Source organism: Onychostoma macrolepis, chromosome 24 (genome assembly GCF_012432095.1).
Source record: "Onychostoma macrolepis isolate SWU-2019 chromosome 24, ASM1243209v1, whole genome shotgun sequence".
Classification (NCBI taxonomy): Eukaryota; Metazoa; Chordata; class Actinopteri; order Cypriniformes; family Cyprinidae; genus Onychostoma; species Onychostoma macrolepis.
The window spans coordinates 7791549-7808567 of record NC_081178.1 but is presented as its reverse complement, the minus strand read 5'-3'; the positions used below and the strand labels follow the sequence as shown (position 1 = coordinate 7808567).

At 39.7% G+C, this 17019-nt stretch overlaps 1 long non-coding RNA gene across 1 annotated transcript in view; it reads right to left on the bottom strand.

Annotated features, from left to right (window-relative positions):
* The window catches only part of LOC131532841 (uncharacterized), a 29445-nt gene that overhangs the window by 865 nt on the left and 11561 nt on the right, over window positions 1–17019 (bottom strand). The window lies entirely within an intron of this gene.

Here is a 17019-nt window from a genome sequence, read left to right as displayed (position 1 = left end):
ATTGCTGTTCTTTGAAACTTTATATCCTAAAAATGTGTCACAGTTTCCACAAAAATATTTCTATGATCCATGTGTCTTAAGCATAAACGTGTTTTACATATTTACACATTTGACCAAATATCAATAACAGGTTTAGTAAAAAAATATCTACATTGAAAGTTATGATATTGTAAATATATTTAGTTTGGTTTCGGAAACAAATCTAAGACCTCATTTGTACATTTACCTTTGCATTTGTTCTTTTAGCATACACATTTATCCAAATTTACTTAAATACTAAAACATTCTTAAACCTTTTCTCTACTGAAAACATAATACAAATGACGCTAAATTTGAACCCCACTTTACATGTATTGGCAACCTTGGAGACAAGGAACTGAGGTCCTGTTCTCTCTCCTTGTTTCTCTCCTCATCTCCTTCATGTTCCTCTTACTCTGAGGATCAGACCTGAGAGTCGAAGCCCTAGAATAAGCGTAGGCCTATCTATCAGAGCTCTGAAATAACAGCTCTGACCGCTGACCTGTTCAAACTGATCAAAAGTCCACGAGTGCCATCACTCCACAGCTACGATGAGGCAGGTGGAGAGAAGCACTCAGTAAGAGGACAATCCCTCATAATCTTTAGATTTCCTTTATTGAGCGTCGAGCCGAGTTTCCGCCGTCATGCGTGCTTGACACAGTGTAGTGATTTCTCACTGGATATTTGCCACAATTGCAGCAGCCACATCTGACAGAGATGGAGAGAATATTGTTTAAGGGTGAGAGTGATAGATTTATCGTCCGACCCGCCATCAGAGCAGAGAGGGATGTGATAGATGGACTAATACTCTTTCTGTCCTCTCCGCTCTTGAGTTGAGGATTCAGACTCCAGTTTGATTCGTGACTGCTGGGATATTTAAGCATCTGAATGCAGCGTCTGGCTTCTAAACATCTCGTTTAGGTGCTTATTTTATACCGGGGCCAAGACCTTTAGGAATTTTGTGCATTTTTGCTCTAGTTATATTCCTAGAGGACTATGAAACCAGACCAGAAAAGAATCCGAAGACCACTTTTGGTGGTAATTGTTTCTTCGTGACAATTTTAGGGGAATAAATACGTCTGGTTTCTCCACACGAGAGAGACAAAACGAGAAGGAGTGTGTGAATGAGAGATCAAGTGCGATCAAATGAGAGGCGAGAACATTCCGATAAATTGATGCGATGGGGCCGGCACCAGTCCGACACAGAGGGAGCATTGATTGGTCTGTGATGTTCTGATGAGACAGTCGGAGTCTCTTCTGTGCCAAGATCTGGTTCTTTAAAGACCTGCTCTTATAGACTCTACTAAAGGAGTAATAATATACCTGCCTGACAAAGTCTATTACTTAGCCCGACCTATTAATGAACATGATGAGCTAACTAATGTAGTTCTGCAGCTGGTATTTGTTAAAGAAAGAAATGTTCTGTTGATTTTACTGGTTTTCTTTTCCTTTTTAAATTGTATTTTATTTATATCTTTCTCTGCCAAATATTGTTGTGGTTATTGTTGTGTTGATAACCATTTTAGCACTTGTATAGTTTCTGTTTGGTGTCAATTTGACAGAAATGAAAATTATAGCATAAGAAATGTCATTGCATTTATGATTGATGTATTTCTTAGATCTCCTTTATTACTCTGCAGCAATGCAAAATTAATGAATTAAAAAGCTTTTGTTTTTGGAAAACTCATGAAGTATCAACTTGATAATTCAGTGGTAAATATGCTTTTCAAATCTTTAATATGGCCTTGGGTTTTCTTAGAACAAAACTGAAATGAAGCCAAGACTTCTGTTGTTACAAAAAGATCCATTTTTTTTTTATATCCATCAATATCTATCCTTATGAAATACAGAAAACTACAGAAATAGCATAAACAGCTGGTTTATGGATAAGGAAGATTCTTTATTATGTAAGCAGTGTTTTGTTTGTGAACGTGAAGAGGGATTTAATGGTTCCTATAACACCTCGATTAACCTGCCGTTCAAAGGTCTGTGTTCCTGTTTGCTGGGCCAATTGGGGTTGTCCTGTGATAATTATTATGCCTTGCTCCAACGTCAAAATTTTCGAGATATTTTCTTTTTAATAATTCACATTTGCTATTATACAGTTACAATATGAAAGCCAGTTATTTTAGCAAGCAATGTGGTCTTTATAATGGACCCTTTCACAGACTGTGATGACGCATTTCCACAGTTATTAAAAATCATAAATCTAGCAATATTTATTTATTTATTTATTTATTGTATATCTGTAACATTATCATTCATTCATTATATTTTATTTATTTATTATTATTTTATTTATTTTTTGCTATTGGAGCAAATGTGAACACAACAATATATTGTAGTTTCCGCTCACTATTATAGAAGTTTACCTAATTATGATGACTTCTGCTTCTGAGACCACTGGAAATTTAAAAGAGTCCATGTTTTTTCCTCACAAAATATAAATGTCCTTTACTCTCAAAAACCACTCAACTACTCAAAACCAATCAAAATCCTGTACTCTCAGAAATAAAGGTACACAAGTTGTTACTGGGGCGGTACCTTTTCAAAAGGTACACTTTGTACTTATTAGGTTCAAATATGTGCACTTTAAGTACTAATATGTACCAAAATGGACCCTTTAGGTACAAACAGTGACAGCTATTGTACCTTTATTTCTGCGAGTGTGCAAAGCACAATTAATCCAATAAATGGCTAAATTAGTTCTAGAAGACATTTTACAGACATTTGACTCGGTGAAAGAGGTGTTGTTGTCTTACAAGGGTTTTTTGATGAAGACTTATTGCCAGTACGTGTAGCAGCCTTGTTCTCCATGACGGCATCGCACACCTCAGTGGCTGCTCAGGGCAGATTGTGTAAATCTGTTACGAGACGGCGTTATTAACTCTATTTTCTTTCCTGCTATCCACACATTGTCACCTGTTCAACCTTATTTCAGCTTAAGTGCCTCTTAATCATCCCATTCCCAGGCTGATAGATATCCCCCTCTCCTCGTGCCACCCCCTCCTTCTGTACGTTTCTCCTTTCGCTTGCGAATCCTTTGAGGATGTAACTTTCTGATTATATGCCGAGCATCTCTCTGTCCAATCAGGGCTTCTGAGAGCTTCTTACTAACAGTCCCAGAGGAGAAGAAGATCTTGATTACGTATGCGTGTCCAAGAGCTGCCCGTTGCTACTGGAAGATAATGGTTGCAAAGTTACCAGATTCTGGGTAAACAAAACTTTTGGTGTTTTTAAAAACATTTGATATGTAGGTTTCTCGTGCACGCTTGTTACCTACATGATTTCATTACCTCCTTCTGGGCCAGGCCTCGGTAATGTGTTCGCAGTCTAAGCAGGCGGTCATTACCCACAGAAAATGGCTTAATTATTCAGGCAAGGCTTTTCGACTGCATGGGAGAGAAACATATGTTACGCTTAACAACGGGGGGAAGTTTGGAGGCCGAGCAGCCAGGCTGAAACAGCTGACGGAGCCACTGCATGTGTAGGGCTTTCCCTGGGAAAAAGCAGAGCAGGCAATAATCTAACTATAATTAAGGCCTATAAACCATGTCAGGCTGCCATTAGACCAAATGGCTTGCAACCAATCAGCTATGACATTAATGGCATCGGAGCTTCGTAAATCATTTGTGTTATAATAAGAGAATCTGTTTAAGCATTTCTGTCTTACACCTTTACCACATTTTTGTGCTGTTTTCACAGGAATGACCTGTTATCCCACTAAACTGCAAATCTCAGTAAGTTCACTGTTATTTGGACTTATCTACAAAGCTATGTTTTAAGGGAATATTTAGGCTCAATATAAGTTACCAAGTTCTTTTCTTTTCTTATTTCCAATTGTTTTTATTTTATTTTGTTGTTTATATTTATTTTGTTGTTGTTGTTTTTAGTAAGTTTCATACATTTTTTGTTTGTTTGTTTTTTTTAATTCATTATTTTATTTAATTATTTTCTTTCTTTCTTTCTTTTTTCTTTTTTTGGTGAGTTGGTTTGGTTGTTTCAAAGGTTTTTTCAAGATTCATTTTTTATTTTTATTTTATGTCTTTATTATTATTATTAGTATTTATTTTTATTTTTTTGCCAGTTGGTTTTATTTTATTAAGTTTCATACAAAGGGGTTCCCTATCTGTCGGTCACTACGAGTTATGTCGTGACGACATAGGGGATTTACTTGGGAGCCCCAATCATCTCTGACTTAAGAGAAAACGCCAATGAATATTGGCTAGTGGATTTTGCATACCTGTGCCACTCCCCGTGCACACGGGTATAAATAGGCGGCAGGTGCATGCACTCATTAGATTTTTGCTTCGGAGCCGAGTGGATGAACGTGTTGATCTCCACAAAGAGCCATTCATCATCTGTCTGGAAGCTGTTCTGGTTGGCGTTATGGTGCGAACAGTGGTGTCCCTGTCTGCAGCGATTCCCCTGGGCACTTCAACTAAAAAGAGCAGATTTCCTAAAAGAGCAAATCACGGTCGGTTCGCGTCTTTTTAAAGACGCCGTTCCGGCCGTGTCGTCTTGGTTGCGGTCGTTTCCTATTCCTCCGTCCACGGCCACGATCGTTGTCTTCAGTGTCTGGGCATCCAGCACGCTGAAGCTGCGTTCGTGGATGGTTTATGCGTTCGCTCTGAGCGTGTAACCATGGCAGCGCTGCGATCACGCCTCTCTCTCCTCACGGGGATGGGAGGTGCTCCCTCTGTCACTACCCGCGCTGGCTTCTCTGCCACGAGCAGAGAACCATCGGCTAGTACTCTGGGCGATCTGAGGGTTACAGTGAGAGCCTTTCTGCCGGGCCAGTCCCCACGGCGAGAAGATTGGTTCCTCGGCATGGGCCGTGGCTCGCGACCACGCCCTGCCCCGGTTCCTTTCTTCCCGGAAGTGCATGAGGAGCTGACGAAGTCGTGGATGGCCCCTTTTTACGGCCAGAAGCGGCTCGTCTGCCTCCCCCATCCTTGCTACCCTCGATGGTGGGGCAGCTAGGTGTTACGTTGACATTTCCGGTGCACTTGTGCCCGCAAAACACCGCCACTTGGAGGAATCGTTTCGTCTCCCGTCCAAAGCCTGTAGGCTGATGGCCGCTCGCGGCCAAGGCTTACAGTGCTGCTGGCCAAGCTGCCTCTGCCCTGCATGCCATGGCTATCCTGCGAGTACACCAGCCAAGGCATTAAAATGCACGAGGGCAGTACCAAACCGAGGTTGATGCAGGAACTGCGCTCGGTAACTGACTGTGCGCTACGGGCGATGGAAGTCACAGCGCAGTCCCTCGGGAAGGCGATGTCCACACTTGGGGTCCAAGAGGGCCATCTATGGCTCAGCCTTGTTGAGCGATGTCGACAGTGCGCTGTTTGCCGCTCTCGTCTCCCAGGCTGGACTGTTCGGCGACACTGTCGAGGACTGTGCCCAGCAGTTCTCGGCAGTACAGAAGCAGACCGAGGCCAATTGGGTAACAGGTAAGTAGCACATTTTGCCCCGGCGTGATGCAGGCTCCCGTTCAAGATGCTGATGAACAGGCGCATATCAAATGCATCCAGCCCCAGGATTGGTTTGCAGCAATCGACCTGAGTGACGCTTACTTTCATGTTTCGATCCTACCGTGACACAGACTGTTCCTACGGTTTGTGTTCGAGGGTCGGGCATGGCAGTACAGGGTCCTCCCCTTCGGGCTGTCCCTGTCCCTCCCGTGTCTTCACGAAGGCACGGAGGGCGCCCTTGCCCCGCTACGGGAAGTGGGCATGAGGATCTCGAGCATGGCCCGCGTGCGAGAACAGTTGTGTGATCACAGGGACCCAGTGCTTCAGCACTCAGCCAGTTGGGGCTTCAGGTCAACTGGGAAAAGAGCAAGCTCTCCCTCGTGCAGAGAAACTCTTTTCTCAGTATAGAGTTAGACTCGGTGAGTGTGGTGGCGCGTCTCACCAACGAGCGTGCCCAGTCCGTGCTGAACTGCCTGAGTTCCTTCAGAGGCAGGACGGTGGTACCACTGAAACCCTTTTCAGAGGCTCCTGGGGCATATGGCATCCGCAGCCGCAGTCACACCGCTCGGGTTGCTTCATATGAGACCACTTCAGCACTGGTTGCACTCCCGAGTCACGAGGTGGGCATGGTGTCGCGGTACACTTTGTGTGAACATCACACAGGAGTGTCGCCGCTCCTTCAGCCCCTGGACGGACCTTGCCTTTCTACGGGCTGGGGTGCCCCTAGAACAAGTGTCCCAGCATGTCGTTGTCACGACGGATGCCTCCAGTACGGGTTGGGGCGCTACATGCAACGGGCAGGCAGCCTCGGGGCCCTGGACAGGGCTTCGACTGCTTTGGCACATCAACGGCCTAGAGTTGTTGGCAGTGCATCTGGCCTTGCGGCAGTTCCGGCCACTGCTGCTCGGCAAGCACGTGTTGGTCCGTACGGACAACACTGCGACTGTCTCGTACATCAACCGGTTGGGAGGTGTACGATCACGTCGCATGTGGACGCACTAGCACACAGCTGACCTCGGGCTCTACGCAAGTATGTGTTTCCCCCAGTGAGCCTGCTTGCACAGACACTGCTGGTCGCGCCGTACTGGCCCACCCAGACCTGGTTTCCCGAACTCATACTCCTTGCGACAGCTCTTCCCTGGCGCATTCCTCTGAGGAAGGACCTTCTTTCTCAGGGGCTTGGCACCATATGGCACCCACGTCCAGATCTGTGGAACCTCCACGTGTGGCTCCTGGACGGGACGCGGCAGACTTGAGCGGTCTCCCACGGACTGTGGTAGAGACCATCACTCAGGCTAGAGCTCCTTCAACAAGGCAAGCCTATGCACTGAAGTGGAGTCTGTTCGCGAACTGGTGTTCTTCTCACCGAGAAGACCCCTGAAGATGCACGATTGGAGTAGTGCTTTCTTTCCTGCAAGAAAGGTTGGAGCGTAGGCTGTCACCCTCCACCTTGAAGGTGTATGTGGCTGCTATTGCAGCCCATCACGATGCAGTGGACGGCCGGTCCCTGGGAAAGCACAATCTTGTCGTGAGGTTCCTGAGGGGTGCCAGGAGGTTGAACCCCTGATGCCCCCCTGGGATCTCTCTATTGTCCTGGCTGGGCTTCAGAGGGGTCCCTTTGAGCCGCTGGACTCAGTTGAGCTTAAGTTCCTGTCTGCTAAGACAGCGCTCCTGACCGCGCTCACTTCCATCACGAGGGTCGGGGACCTCCAAGCATTTTCGGTGAGCGAAGAGTGCCTTGTGTTCGGGCCGGTCTACTCTCACGTTGTCCTGAGACACCGGCCTGGATACGTGCCTAAGGTTCCCACCACGCCCTTCCGCGATCAGGTGGTGAACCTGCAAGCGCTGCCCTCGGAGGAGGCAGATCCAGCCTTGGCGTTGCTGTGTCCCGTAAGAGCGTTGCGCATATACGTGGACCGCACCCAGAGCTTTAGAAGCTCTGAGCAGCTCTTTGTCTGCCACGGAGGTCAGCAGAAAGGGAAGGCTGTCTCCAAGCAGAGGTTGGCCCACTGGATAGTGGATGCCATCGCCTTGGCGTACCAATCCCAAGGCGAGCCGTGCCCCCTAGGGGTGAGGGCTCACTCCACACGGAGTGTTGCCTCCTCCTATGCATTGGCGCATGGCGCCTCTCTGGCAGACATCTGTAGAGCTGCGGGCGGGGCGACACCAAACACCTTCGCAAGATTTTACAATCTCCGCGTCGAGCCATATTCTTCCCGTGTGTTGGGTAACAGGTAAGTGGCAGGAAGAGCTGGCCGGTGTCACGCTTGCTGCGCCATTCCCCCTCACCCGGGGATACGAGCGCCGTTTTCCTCCTCCAGTTCATTTCCCCAGACGGCGAACGGTGGTGGAGTTCCTCCAGCACCCCCGGCAGTCAGACTGGGCGGAGCAGTCTGACACCAGGCCCAGTACTTGTGTTAGCTCGCCCGGGTCTCCAGTCAGCCCTTGTACTGGGCTAGGTGTCCGTATGGCTTGATTCCCTTCGGGTAATCCCATATGTGTATTCTACCACGGTAAGGTTTCCCTCACGGTAAACCTGTGTCTTCCCTTTGACAGAGCCCTCTGTCAGGCCCTGCTGGCAGCTCTCGTCCCTACCCCTAGGTAGGATCTGCCCCAGGGTCCAGTCGTATGTAGTACTGCCCCAGGCCTGGGTCAGTCCATATCAGTGTCTCCACATGTTACCTCCCTTCGTGCAGGATGTGGCCTCCGTAGCGCCCTTCTCTGAAAGGCTTGCTTCCCCGTCGTTACTGCCAAGCTGTAACAACAAATAGAAAAGACTTGAAGCTATCTTTCATTGAAGGTCGAAATCCCTTCCGACTTCTGTGGGGAAAGGAACAGCGGCTTGGCTATCTCCAGCAGCGATGTACTCAGTGGTCCCTGCGGGCACCAAGGTTAGCGAATTTGCGCTGGGGCGATGGGAAGGTTGCGACCTTTCGCATGGCATTTGTCTGTCACGCGCTCGCTTGTCAGCATCTGCATGCCACAAGGTTGTGGCGCTTTCCATAGGACCCCTATGTCATCACGACATAACTCATAGTGACCGACAGATAGGGAACGTCTCGGTTACGTACGTAACCCTCATTCCCTGATGGAGGGAACGGAGACGTTATGTCCCCATGCCACAATCTCAAACCATCGCTGGTTGCCAGGGACTCGTTCTCGGCTCCTCAGCCTAAAACCTAATGAGTGGATGCACCTGCCGCCTATTTATACCCGTGTGCACGGGGAGTGGCACAGGTATGCAAAATCCACTAGCCAATATTCATTGGCGTTTTCTCTTAAGTCAGAGATGATTGGGGCTCCCAAGTAAATCCCCTATGTCGTCACGACATAACGTCTCTGTTCCCTCCATCAGGGAACGAGGGTTACGTACGTAACCGAGACGTTTTTCAAGGTTCATTATTTTTATTTAATTTAATTTATTTTTTTATTTCTTTTATTTCTTTTTTGCCAGTTGGTTTTATTTTACGTTATTTTATTTAATTAAGTTATTTTTTTTCAAGATTAATTTATTTCTTTTCTTTTCTTTTATTTCACTTTGTTTTATTTTATTTTATTATTTTTTGACAGTTGGTTTTATTTTAGCAAGTTGCATACAAATGTTTTTTTTTTTCAAGATCCATCATTTTATTGTATTATTTTATTTGTATTTTGTTTTATATTTTATATATTTTTATGTTTTATATTTACAGCAGTTTGAAAATTTTTTATTTTGCAGATATATATTCCCTTGATACTGTATTTGCACATTTGTACAGATTAGCATTAATTAATGTTACAGAGTCACGCAAAGTTACATCAAATATTTTAACTTCTGGTTTGTTGTCTTGAATGCTTTCATTCAAATAATAAATAGCTTTTGCTGAATTACACACTCAAAATATATAATATATGATCTTCACTTTATTGACTTATTTATCCACAGCTTTCCTTGAAACATAATGCACTGTATGTCTAATACTGTCTCAGGAGGATTAACTGTTTGAGTTAGACCTACTGTAAAAGCCCTCAAGAATTGTATCAGTTTTACCGGAGTCGGTGGGTACTGGTCTGCTTCGTGACGATCAGACTCTTCGATAACACATAGAAAATGGGCCGTGCTGGGAGAAATGAACAGCAGGGTAAGAGAAAGTGTGCTTGGCCTATTATTCACCTCTAGTGGTGCTTTTTAGGGCAAAAATACACTTTAATTCATCACCATGGAAACAAGGGAACATTCCTTTCCTGGCACTTGGGGTGTTAGTTAAGGTGTTCTTTTCATGTGTTAAAAAAGCTAGTATACTATTATGTCTAGTTTATGTGTTAGATCTTAGGAAATGTGACCTGGGTCAAGAATACAGAGGTTTATTGGACACGACGCAAAGAAAAAAACAGTTATTAAGTTACACCAGAACTCTCTTATGATCTTTAATCAGCATTGGGTTTGCAAACGGGTTCACTCGCTTCTGAATTATTTCTATGCTCAGCAGCATCGGTAAAGTGCAGCAGGGGAATCTGCTTCCAAAAAACCATGCTGGCTGGTTTACTCAGCAGATTATTTTAACAGACAGTATTCTTAATGGAAAATGTGGATCCATCCCAGCAGCATCTTTGTGGCCTTCCGGCCTTCTCTGTGTCTGACATGCATTGATTCAGCTTTCAGTTCTCGCCAAAAATGGACTGGTTAAAGCTACCCGGCCTGTAGTGTCAGCATTCTAAGCGGTAAAGTACATTCAACTGCTTTTTTACTCACCACAGCACTTCTATGAATTATGCGTAATAAATAGGTGCTTTAACTTCAGCTTATTTAGCATCTTACATTTACGCAATGACTAAATGTAATTGTTGGTGCACAATGTCTTAAAGTAAAGGATGTAACGGTATATTTATGTAGTTAATAGTTACAATAAAATGGGTTGATTAATAATATTGTATGAGCCTATTTCAGAGATCAACAAAGAGTACACACACACACATACAGTATATATATATATATTCTGCTTGGTCACTCTGATTTACAATTATTTGTAAATTATATTTTTCAAAAAAGTAAATATTTATCAAATTTAATATTAGAAATGTTTTTATGAGTTTACATTGATTTACATTCATTTTTTTGGATTATTTATAGATAATTGCAAATAATTTATCTAAAACATTTTCACATTTATTTAATATTTTAAAAGTATTGTTTAAAATCTTGTTTATTATTATAGATTTATATATAAAAATTATTTACTTTTTAATATATTTTTATATTTTTATCAATAATTAATTATACATTTTAAATAATTATTTTTACATGTATCTATTATTATTATTATTATTATTATAAAAGCATTTGATATTATAGTATTATATTATATTATAGATTTATCAATATTTTTACAATCAAAGATTACATTTTCTCTTGCATTTTTACTTTTGTGATGATAAATGATAAAAATTATTTACTTTTAATTTATTTTGTATTTTTATTAATAATTATTTTTATATATTTTTTTTTTTTTTATTAATGTGTTCTCTCTGGCCAGATGGCATTTCTTATTGTCAAGCCCTGCTCTTCTGTTTCTGGTACGAGGTAAAAGGTTTGCTAACTTTTTTCATTCCTTGTAGCAACTGACAAACAACATCTGTGATTAGAGAGAAAAATGACTCAGTCTTAACGATACTTCACTTTCAGGTCCCAGATATTTCCACATAAATCAAAAAGAGACAGATAATAACATCAAAATGTATTGATCTGAGTGAGGTAACTCTGACTTGAGCAGCAAGAAGCCCCTAAACACAATCTAAAGGTATTGCGGCATTTTAGAGATTACACTGTATCTTATTGAATAAGAGGACTTGGGATTTAGGATTGAGGAATTGTATTTTTCAAGAGAAATAGTTATATTAATGCTAACCGATATAGGTGATGTCATTTATTGTGCCACAAAAATGCTTGTAGAATGTTGTCTAATATACCAATTATTGTTTTTCCTTGCAGGGTCAACATTCAAAGCAACATCTGTCTCTGTCTGCACACCAGGGGTTCGTATGTGCCGACTGGAGCTAATGATGAGGTGGGATTTAACTCTATCCTTTATAGGCTGTCATAAAAACCATAACCAATCGGATTGCAGTCTGCTTAAGATGCTTTTCAGAAATCATTGCTAAGCTCAGGATGAAATGAAGAAAATAGGTCTCCGGGTCAAAGTTGGCGACTTGGTCAATCCGATGGCTTGAGTTTATTTGCGTGTTTTCTTTAAGAACGTTAAACCTACATATGCGATATGCGATATCCTGTGCGTTGCGCTCGTGCAGCAGAGAGAGCGTGAACCTGGATGGCATTACTAGCCGAGATCAAATCCAAACATTATTCCACCAGCAGGCATTTCTTGATTGAGTATTGACAGCATGCAATTACTCTCTCGAGCGCTGATTGACTTCTCGTTAGAGGATGTCTGATGAAGGATTCACTGAGCTGATTCCAAGTAAATGTCTTGCCTCACAGCAAGTGTTTTGCAAGGTCAAATCTCAGCATCCATTCTGTTTACACTGCACAAAAAAAAAAGAAAAAGGATTTTGCTTGAAATCCTAAAAGCAATTCGATTTTCATGCAAGTAGTTCACAAACAGAAAACACTGGAATAGCTGACATTATGTGCAGACTATAGAATGTCTGTCTATTCAAGAATACAGTAACAAGTATTTTACAGACATAAAACAAAGCGGAATAATACATATACACTGTACACTGTAAAAACAATTCTGTAGTTCTTACAAAATAATTTTGGCAGCTGTGGTTGCCAGAATAATTTTGTAAAAAATACAGAAAAACTGTAAACACATCTACAGAACAAAACTGTACAATTCACAGTATAAAACTGCAATTTACAAACAAGGAAATTTGAATGTAAACCAGTAAATTCAACAGCACGCACTGCTATTAAAATCTGTTTTGTACCTTTAACATACTAACAACCACCTATGATACTTAAATAATGCAATAAACTTTCATTAAACAACAGAAGATGTAACATAAAGCCCAAATGTACATAACTGATAACAAAAACTATTAAAAAAACATGTTTATTTAAACAAAATACTTTCAAATGTGGAGTGTTGCACAGGGAATTCTGGGAATATCAGTTTACAGTTTTTGACTGTAAATTATACATTGATTTGTTATTTTTCACTTCTAAAAACTGTATAATTAACAGCATTTTACTGTAAAATTACATGAAATGTCTGGTTAGATCTTTTACAGTTTTTCCCTGTATATAGTACGGGAACTTACTGTTAACCTATTAACAGTTTTTTTCCATAGCGTTTTTACGAAATTTTACAGTTAAAATTGCACTTATTTTTTACAGTGTAGAGAATATATATATATATATTTTTTTTTTAAATGATACCACTAACCTGGTAAACACTGGCGAAAAAGTATCCAAATATTATTTTTTTTTATTGTGTAAATATAGTTTTATTTTAAATGTTACACATTTCATTTCAAATTCATTCTATTTAAATGTTATTTTCATTTACAATATAAGTTCAATAATACATTTTTAATGATTAAAAAATGAATACTTTTTTCAGCAAGGACACTTAAAATTAATTTGGAAAAATATGACAGTAAAAAACATTTTTAATGTTACAAAACATATTTCAAATAAATGCCATTTTGTTTCCATTTTTTCTTCTACAAAAATATTAAGCAAAATTAATTTTGTTTTATGTTGATGATAATAATAAATGTTTGTTAAGCACAAAAACGGCATATGCAATTATTTCTGAATATGTGACACTGAAGACTGAAGTAATGATGTTGAAAATGTTGCTTTGCATCTGAGGAATAAATTGCATTTTAAAATATACTGAAATAGAAATCAGTTATTTTAAATGATAATAATATTACTATTATTAATAGTATTCATTATTAATAGTACTTAATTTAGAAAAAGGTAGTGTATTTGGCACAAATTTGTCCATTATATCTAAATACTTTTTGAGGCCACTGTGTACTGTAACAGAGAGGAGAAGCAGGTTAAAATCTGGAGCACAGGATAAAAATTTGACCTGGCCAGACAAACAGCAAAACGGGAGCATTTCTTTTCTCGTATTACTGCAGAACATGCACAATAAATGCATAAACAAAAAGCTTCCAATATTTGGCATCCTGCATTGTCTGTATATATAATTTGTTGAATATATCTGTGGATTCAGTTTGATTTTCAGCACATCACAGATAGGCTGGCTTTCTGGAATACCTCAAGGCTTTAAAAGTGGCAAATTTTGCAAAGTTTTATTCCAGAGAAATAAAAGCAAAAAGTCCTGGTGTGAATGAAGGAAAACTCTCAGAGGGCTCAGTGCTTTCAGTTAGACACCTGGAAGCTTTACTTCAGACATTCTGTCTGCTTTGTGATGCTCAGAGATGTTCCAAGGGATGCCCTGGAGCGAGAGCTGCCCCACCAGCACCCGACCCCACCCACTTCTGGAGGACGGCACTAGCATTTCAAAAGCCAAGCCTAATTTGAAGTATACTTCCCACCAGAGCGGCTCTGCATTAAAACCGATGACTTTCTCCTGCTTAATGTCAATAAAAAGGCTCAGGGCTGATGCACAGTGGGGGGCCGGGGCTGATATTGCTTCTTGTGTGTCAGGTTTTGGTTTGGGAAAGAAAAGTAAAGGAGGAAATATGTGACACGTACTCTGTCGTGCAAAATAATCTCCAGAAATGATGTACAAAATGCCTCTTAAACCATTTATGGCTTTTTAGAATGTGTTGTATTTTGTTGGATCTTATGTATGTGTTGCTTTTTCGTGTTTGCTTTAAACTTTTGTTTACCTGTACTTTATTGAAATGTTTACTGGTCCATAAGCTCTTTGAGATAATTTATGGCAACAAGAAATTTCATTTGGCTGGTTATGTTAAAGTGTTGTTTTGTTAGCGGTTATGTCATAAACTTTAACCTAAACACTCTCAAGGAAATGTAATTAAAGAAAAGGTATCTACAGCTTGCCTCGAATGAATAGCAGTTTCTATGGTAATGAATTTTCATGAATTTGCATGCATTTTTTACTTTTATTTTCACAGTTGTGCAAACATCACTACTGCAGTACATAGTAAGTAGTTTACCTCTACTTCTGTCATTTCTCCATCTGTCTATATGCGAATCCAACTGATGATAGAAACATAATCTTACTAAAAGCATAAGTGCATTGATGGAAATATAAAGACATTTTTACTCAGGTCTTCATTGCTCTGTTGTTGCATGAACTAAACAGAATTGTAAAGAATGCATAGAAATATTATGTTGAGTCAGAATTAGGTTTTGCTAAATCCTTTTAGTTGTGTGTGAGCTGATTTTTCTCTTATCATAGCAGCATTTGCTGGTCATACATGTACAGTAACTGCATGACTGCGTAGCATATGATGAGTAAAATTAATCAAATTCAAGTAGCTGTTGTTAACCACTCTTAATTCAGTTGTATATCACTGCTGCATATTTAGATTTCACAATACTGGAATCATATAAGGTCACTTATGATTAAAATGGAAAATATTTGCATGTACTCTTATGAGATTGTTTACAGTATGATGATTAAATATTTATGACGGGAAAGATATAAAAAAACTAAATATAAACAGGATAAATTAATCTGTTGATAAATATGTGCAAATTAAACTCACAGTTGCTGCTCTGATCATAATGGAGATTAATTTGTGAAATATTACTGTATTAATTTTGTAGCTTCAAGACAATGTCGGGAAAAAAGTTATTGTAAAATATTAGTTATTTGTTATAAAATGGCATATATTTTCTTTCCTGAAAAATAAGTATATTGAAAAAATTAAAGAAAAAATAACTTACTATAAACAAAAATACACTGATATACATTTTATCGTTTGTGTTCCACAGAAGAAAGTCAAACCAGTGTTATTTTAATATCATTGATATACCATTACAGTTTTTATTTTGAAATAGATTTTATTTTCATAATTTCTGTTACTTGTGTGTTTTGATAATTGTTTATAGTTTTAGTTTATTTTTAAATACAGATCTATCTATCTATCTATCTATAGTTTATATATAATTTAAGCATAATGAATTAATACATTTTTAAGTTTTTAGTACTTCAACTTAAATTTGACAACTTTTTTTTTTTTTAATTAAACAATTTAAATAATTTATTTATTTCTTTATTTCTTTTAATGGTTTTTAGTTTTAGTTCATTATAACAACCCATACAGATTTAGAATGACATGAGGAAGAGTAAATAATGATAATTGTCAGTTTTTGGAGGAAAAAAATGATAATTTATGAAAAATAGATAAATAGGTAAGACACAGACAGACAGACAGACAGACAGACAGACAGACAGACAGATAGATAGATAGATAGATAGATAGATAGATAGATACTGTACTCATTTTCTATGAAGCCAACATACTCAAAATCAAACGCTGGTATGATCGCATTTGAAAGTTGTGACATATGAGATTTATAACAAGAGATGGAGGACAGAGGAGCTCCTCTCTCTGTGTTAAAGGTGTTGTGCAGTGCAGACCAGCATCTCCCGCTGTCTGTCTGCTGGAAATTTTCAGTGCTGATGGAGCTATTGATCATGCACACATTAAAATGATGTCTACAGCTCTAAACACCAATGACAGAGAGGTACATTAATCAGGAAATCAATGGCTGTGTCAATGGGCTGCTGGGGCTTGACAATAGATTGCAGTCCAAAGACAAGAGGCCCAGGAAGCCGTTCTCTACAAAGTCAGCGACCCATTCAAACTCCAAGTGTTTATTTTAATCCATGCCATTACATCAGACTTGGGGTATAAAGGTTTTTAATACATTTAAGGAGCATCTTGCATGGAGGAGCTCAGACTCCTTGAGGGGAAATGACTTATAACCCTGCTCAGAACTGTTGCTTGTTTGACGTAAAGTAATGAGTTGATGAAGGCTGAGCAATGTGTCAATGTATCACTTAAACAGCTGTAATTTGTCAGCCAACAAATTAGCTCTGTTCCAAAACCTTGTGAGCTGCCCACCTAGGTGATATTTATAGGCATTATAGGGACACCGCTTATATGATAGCTGTTCCAAACAGTAGGCAGCTAAATTATGCTCATAAAATACCTTGTGGCTAAAATGTTAAGCAGCATTTCATGTGTGCTTCATAGATAAGGCGATCCCAGAAACCTTTTCAACAATTTTTATCCTAGTTGGCATATAGAGTGGAGCGAAATATTGATTATATATTAAATAAATGCATTTTTGTGTAACCTACTATTCGAAAGTTTTGTGTCTGTAAGAATTGTAAAATGTTTTTGAAAATGCTTACCTGGGTGGTATTTATTTGGTTGAAAATAGTGAAATATTATTACAATTTAAAATAACTGTTTTATCTTTTATTATATTTCAAAATGTAATTTAACCCGGTGATGGCAAAGCTACATTTTCAGTAGTTATTACTCCAGTCTTTAGCGTCACTTGATTCTTCAGAAATCATTATAATATGCTGATTAATATTTTTTATTTTATTTAATTTTTTAT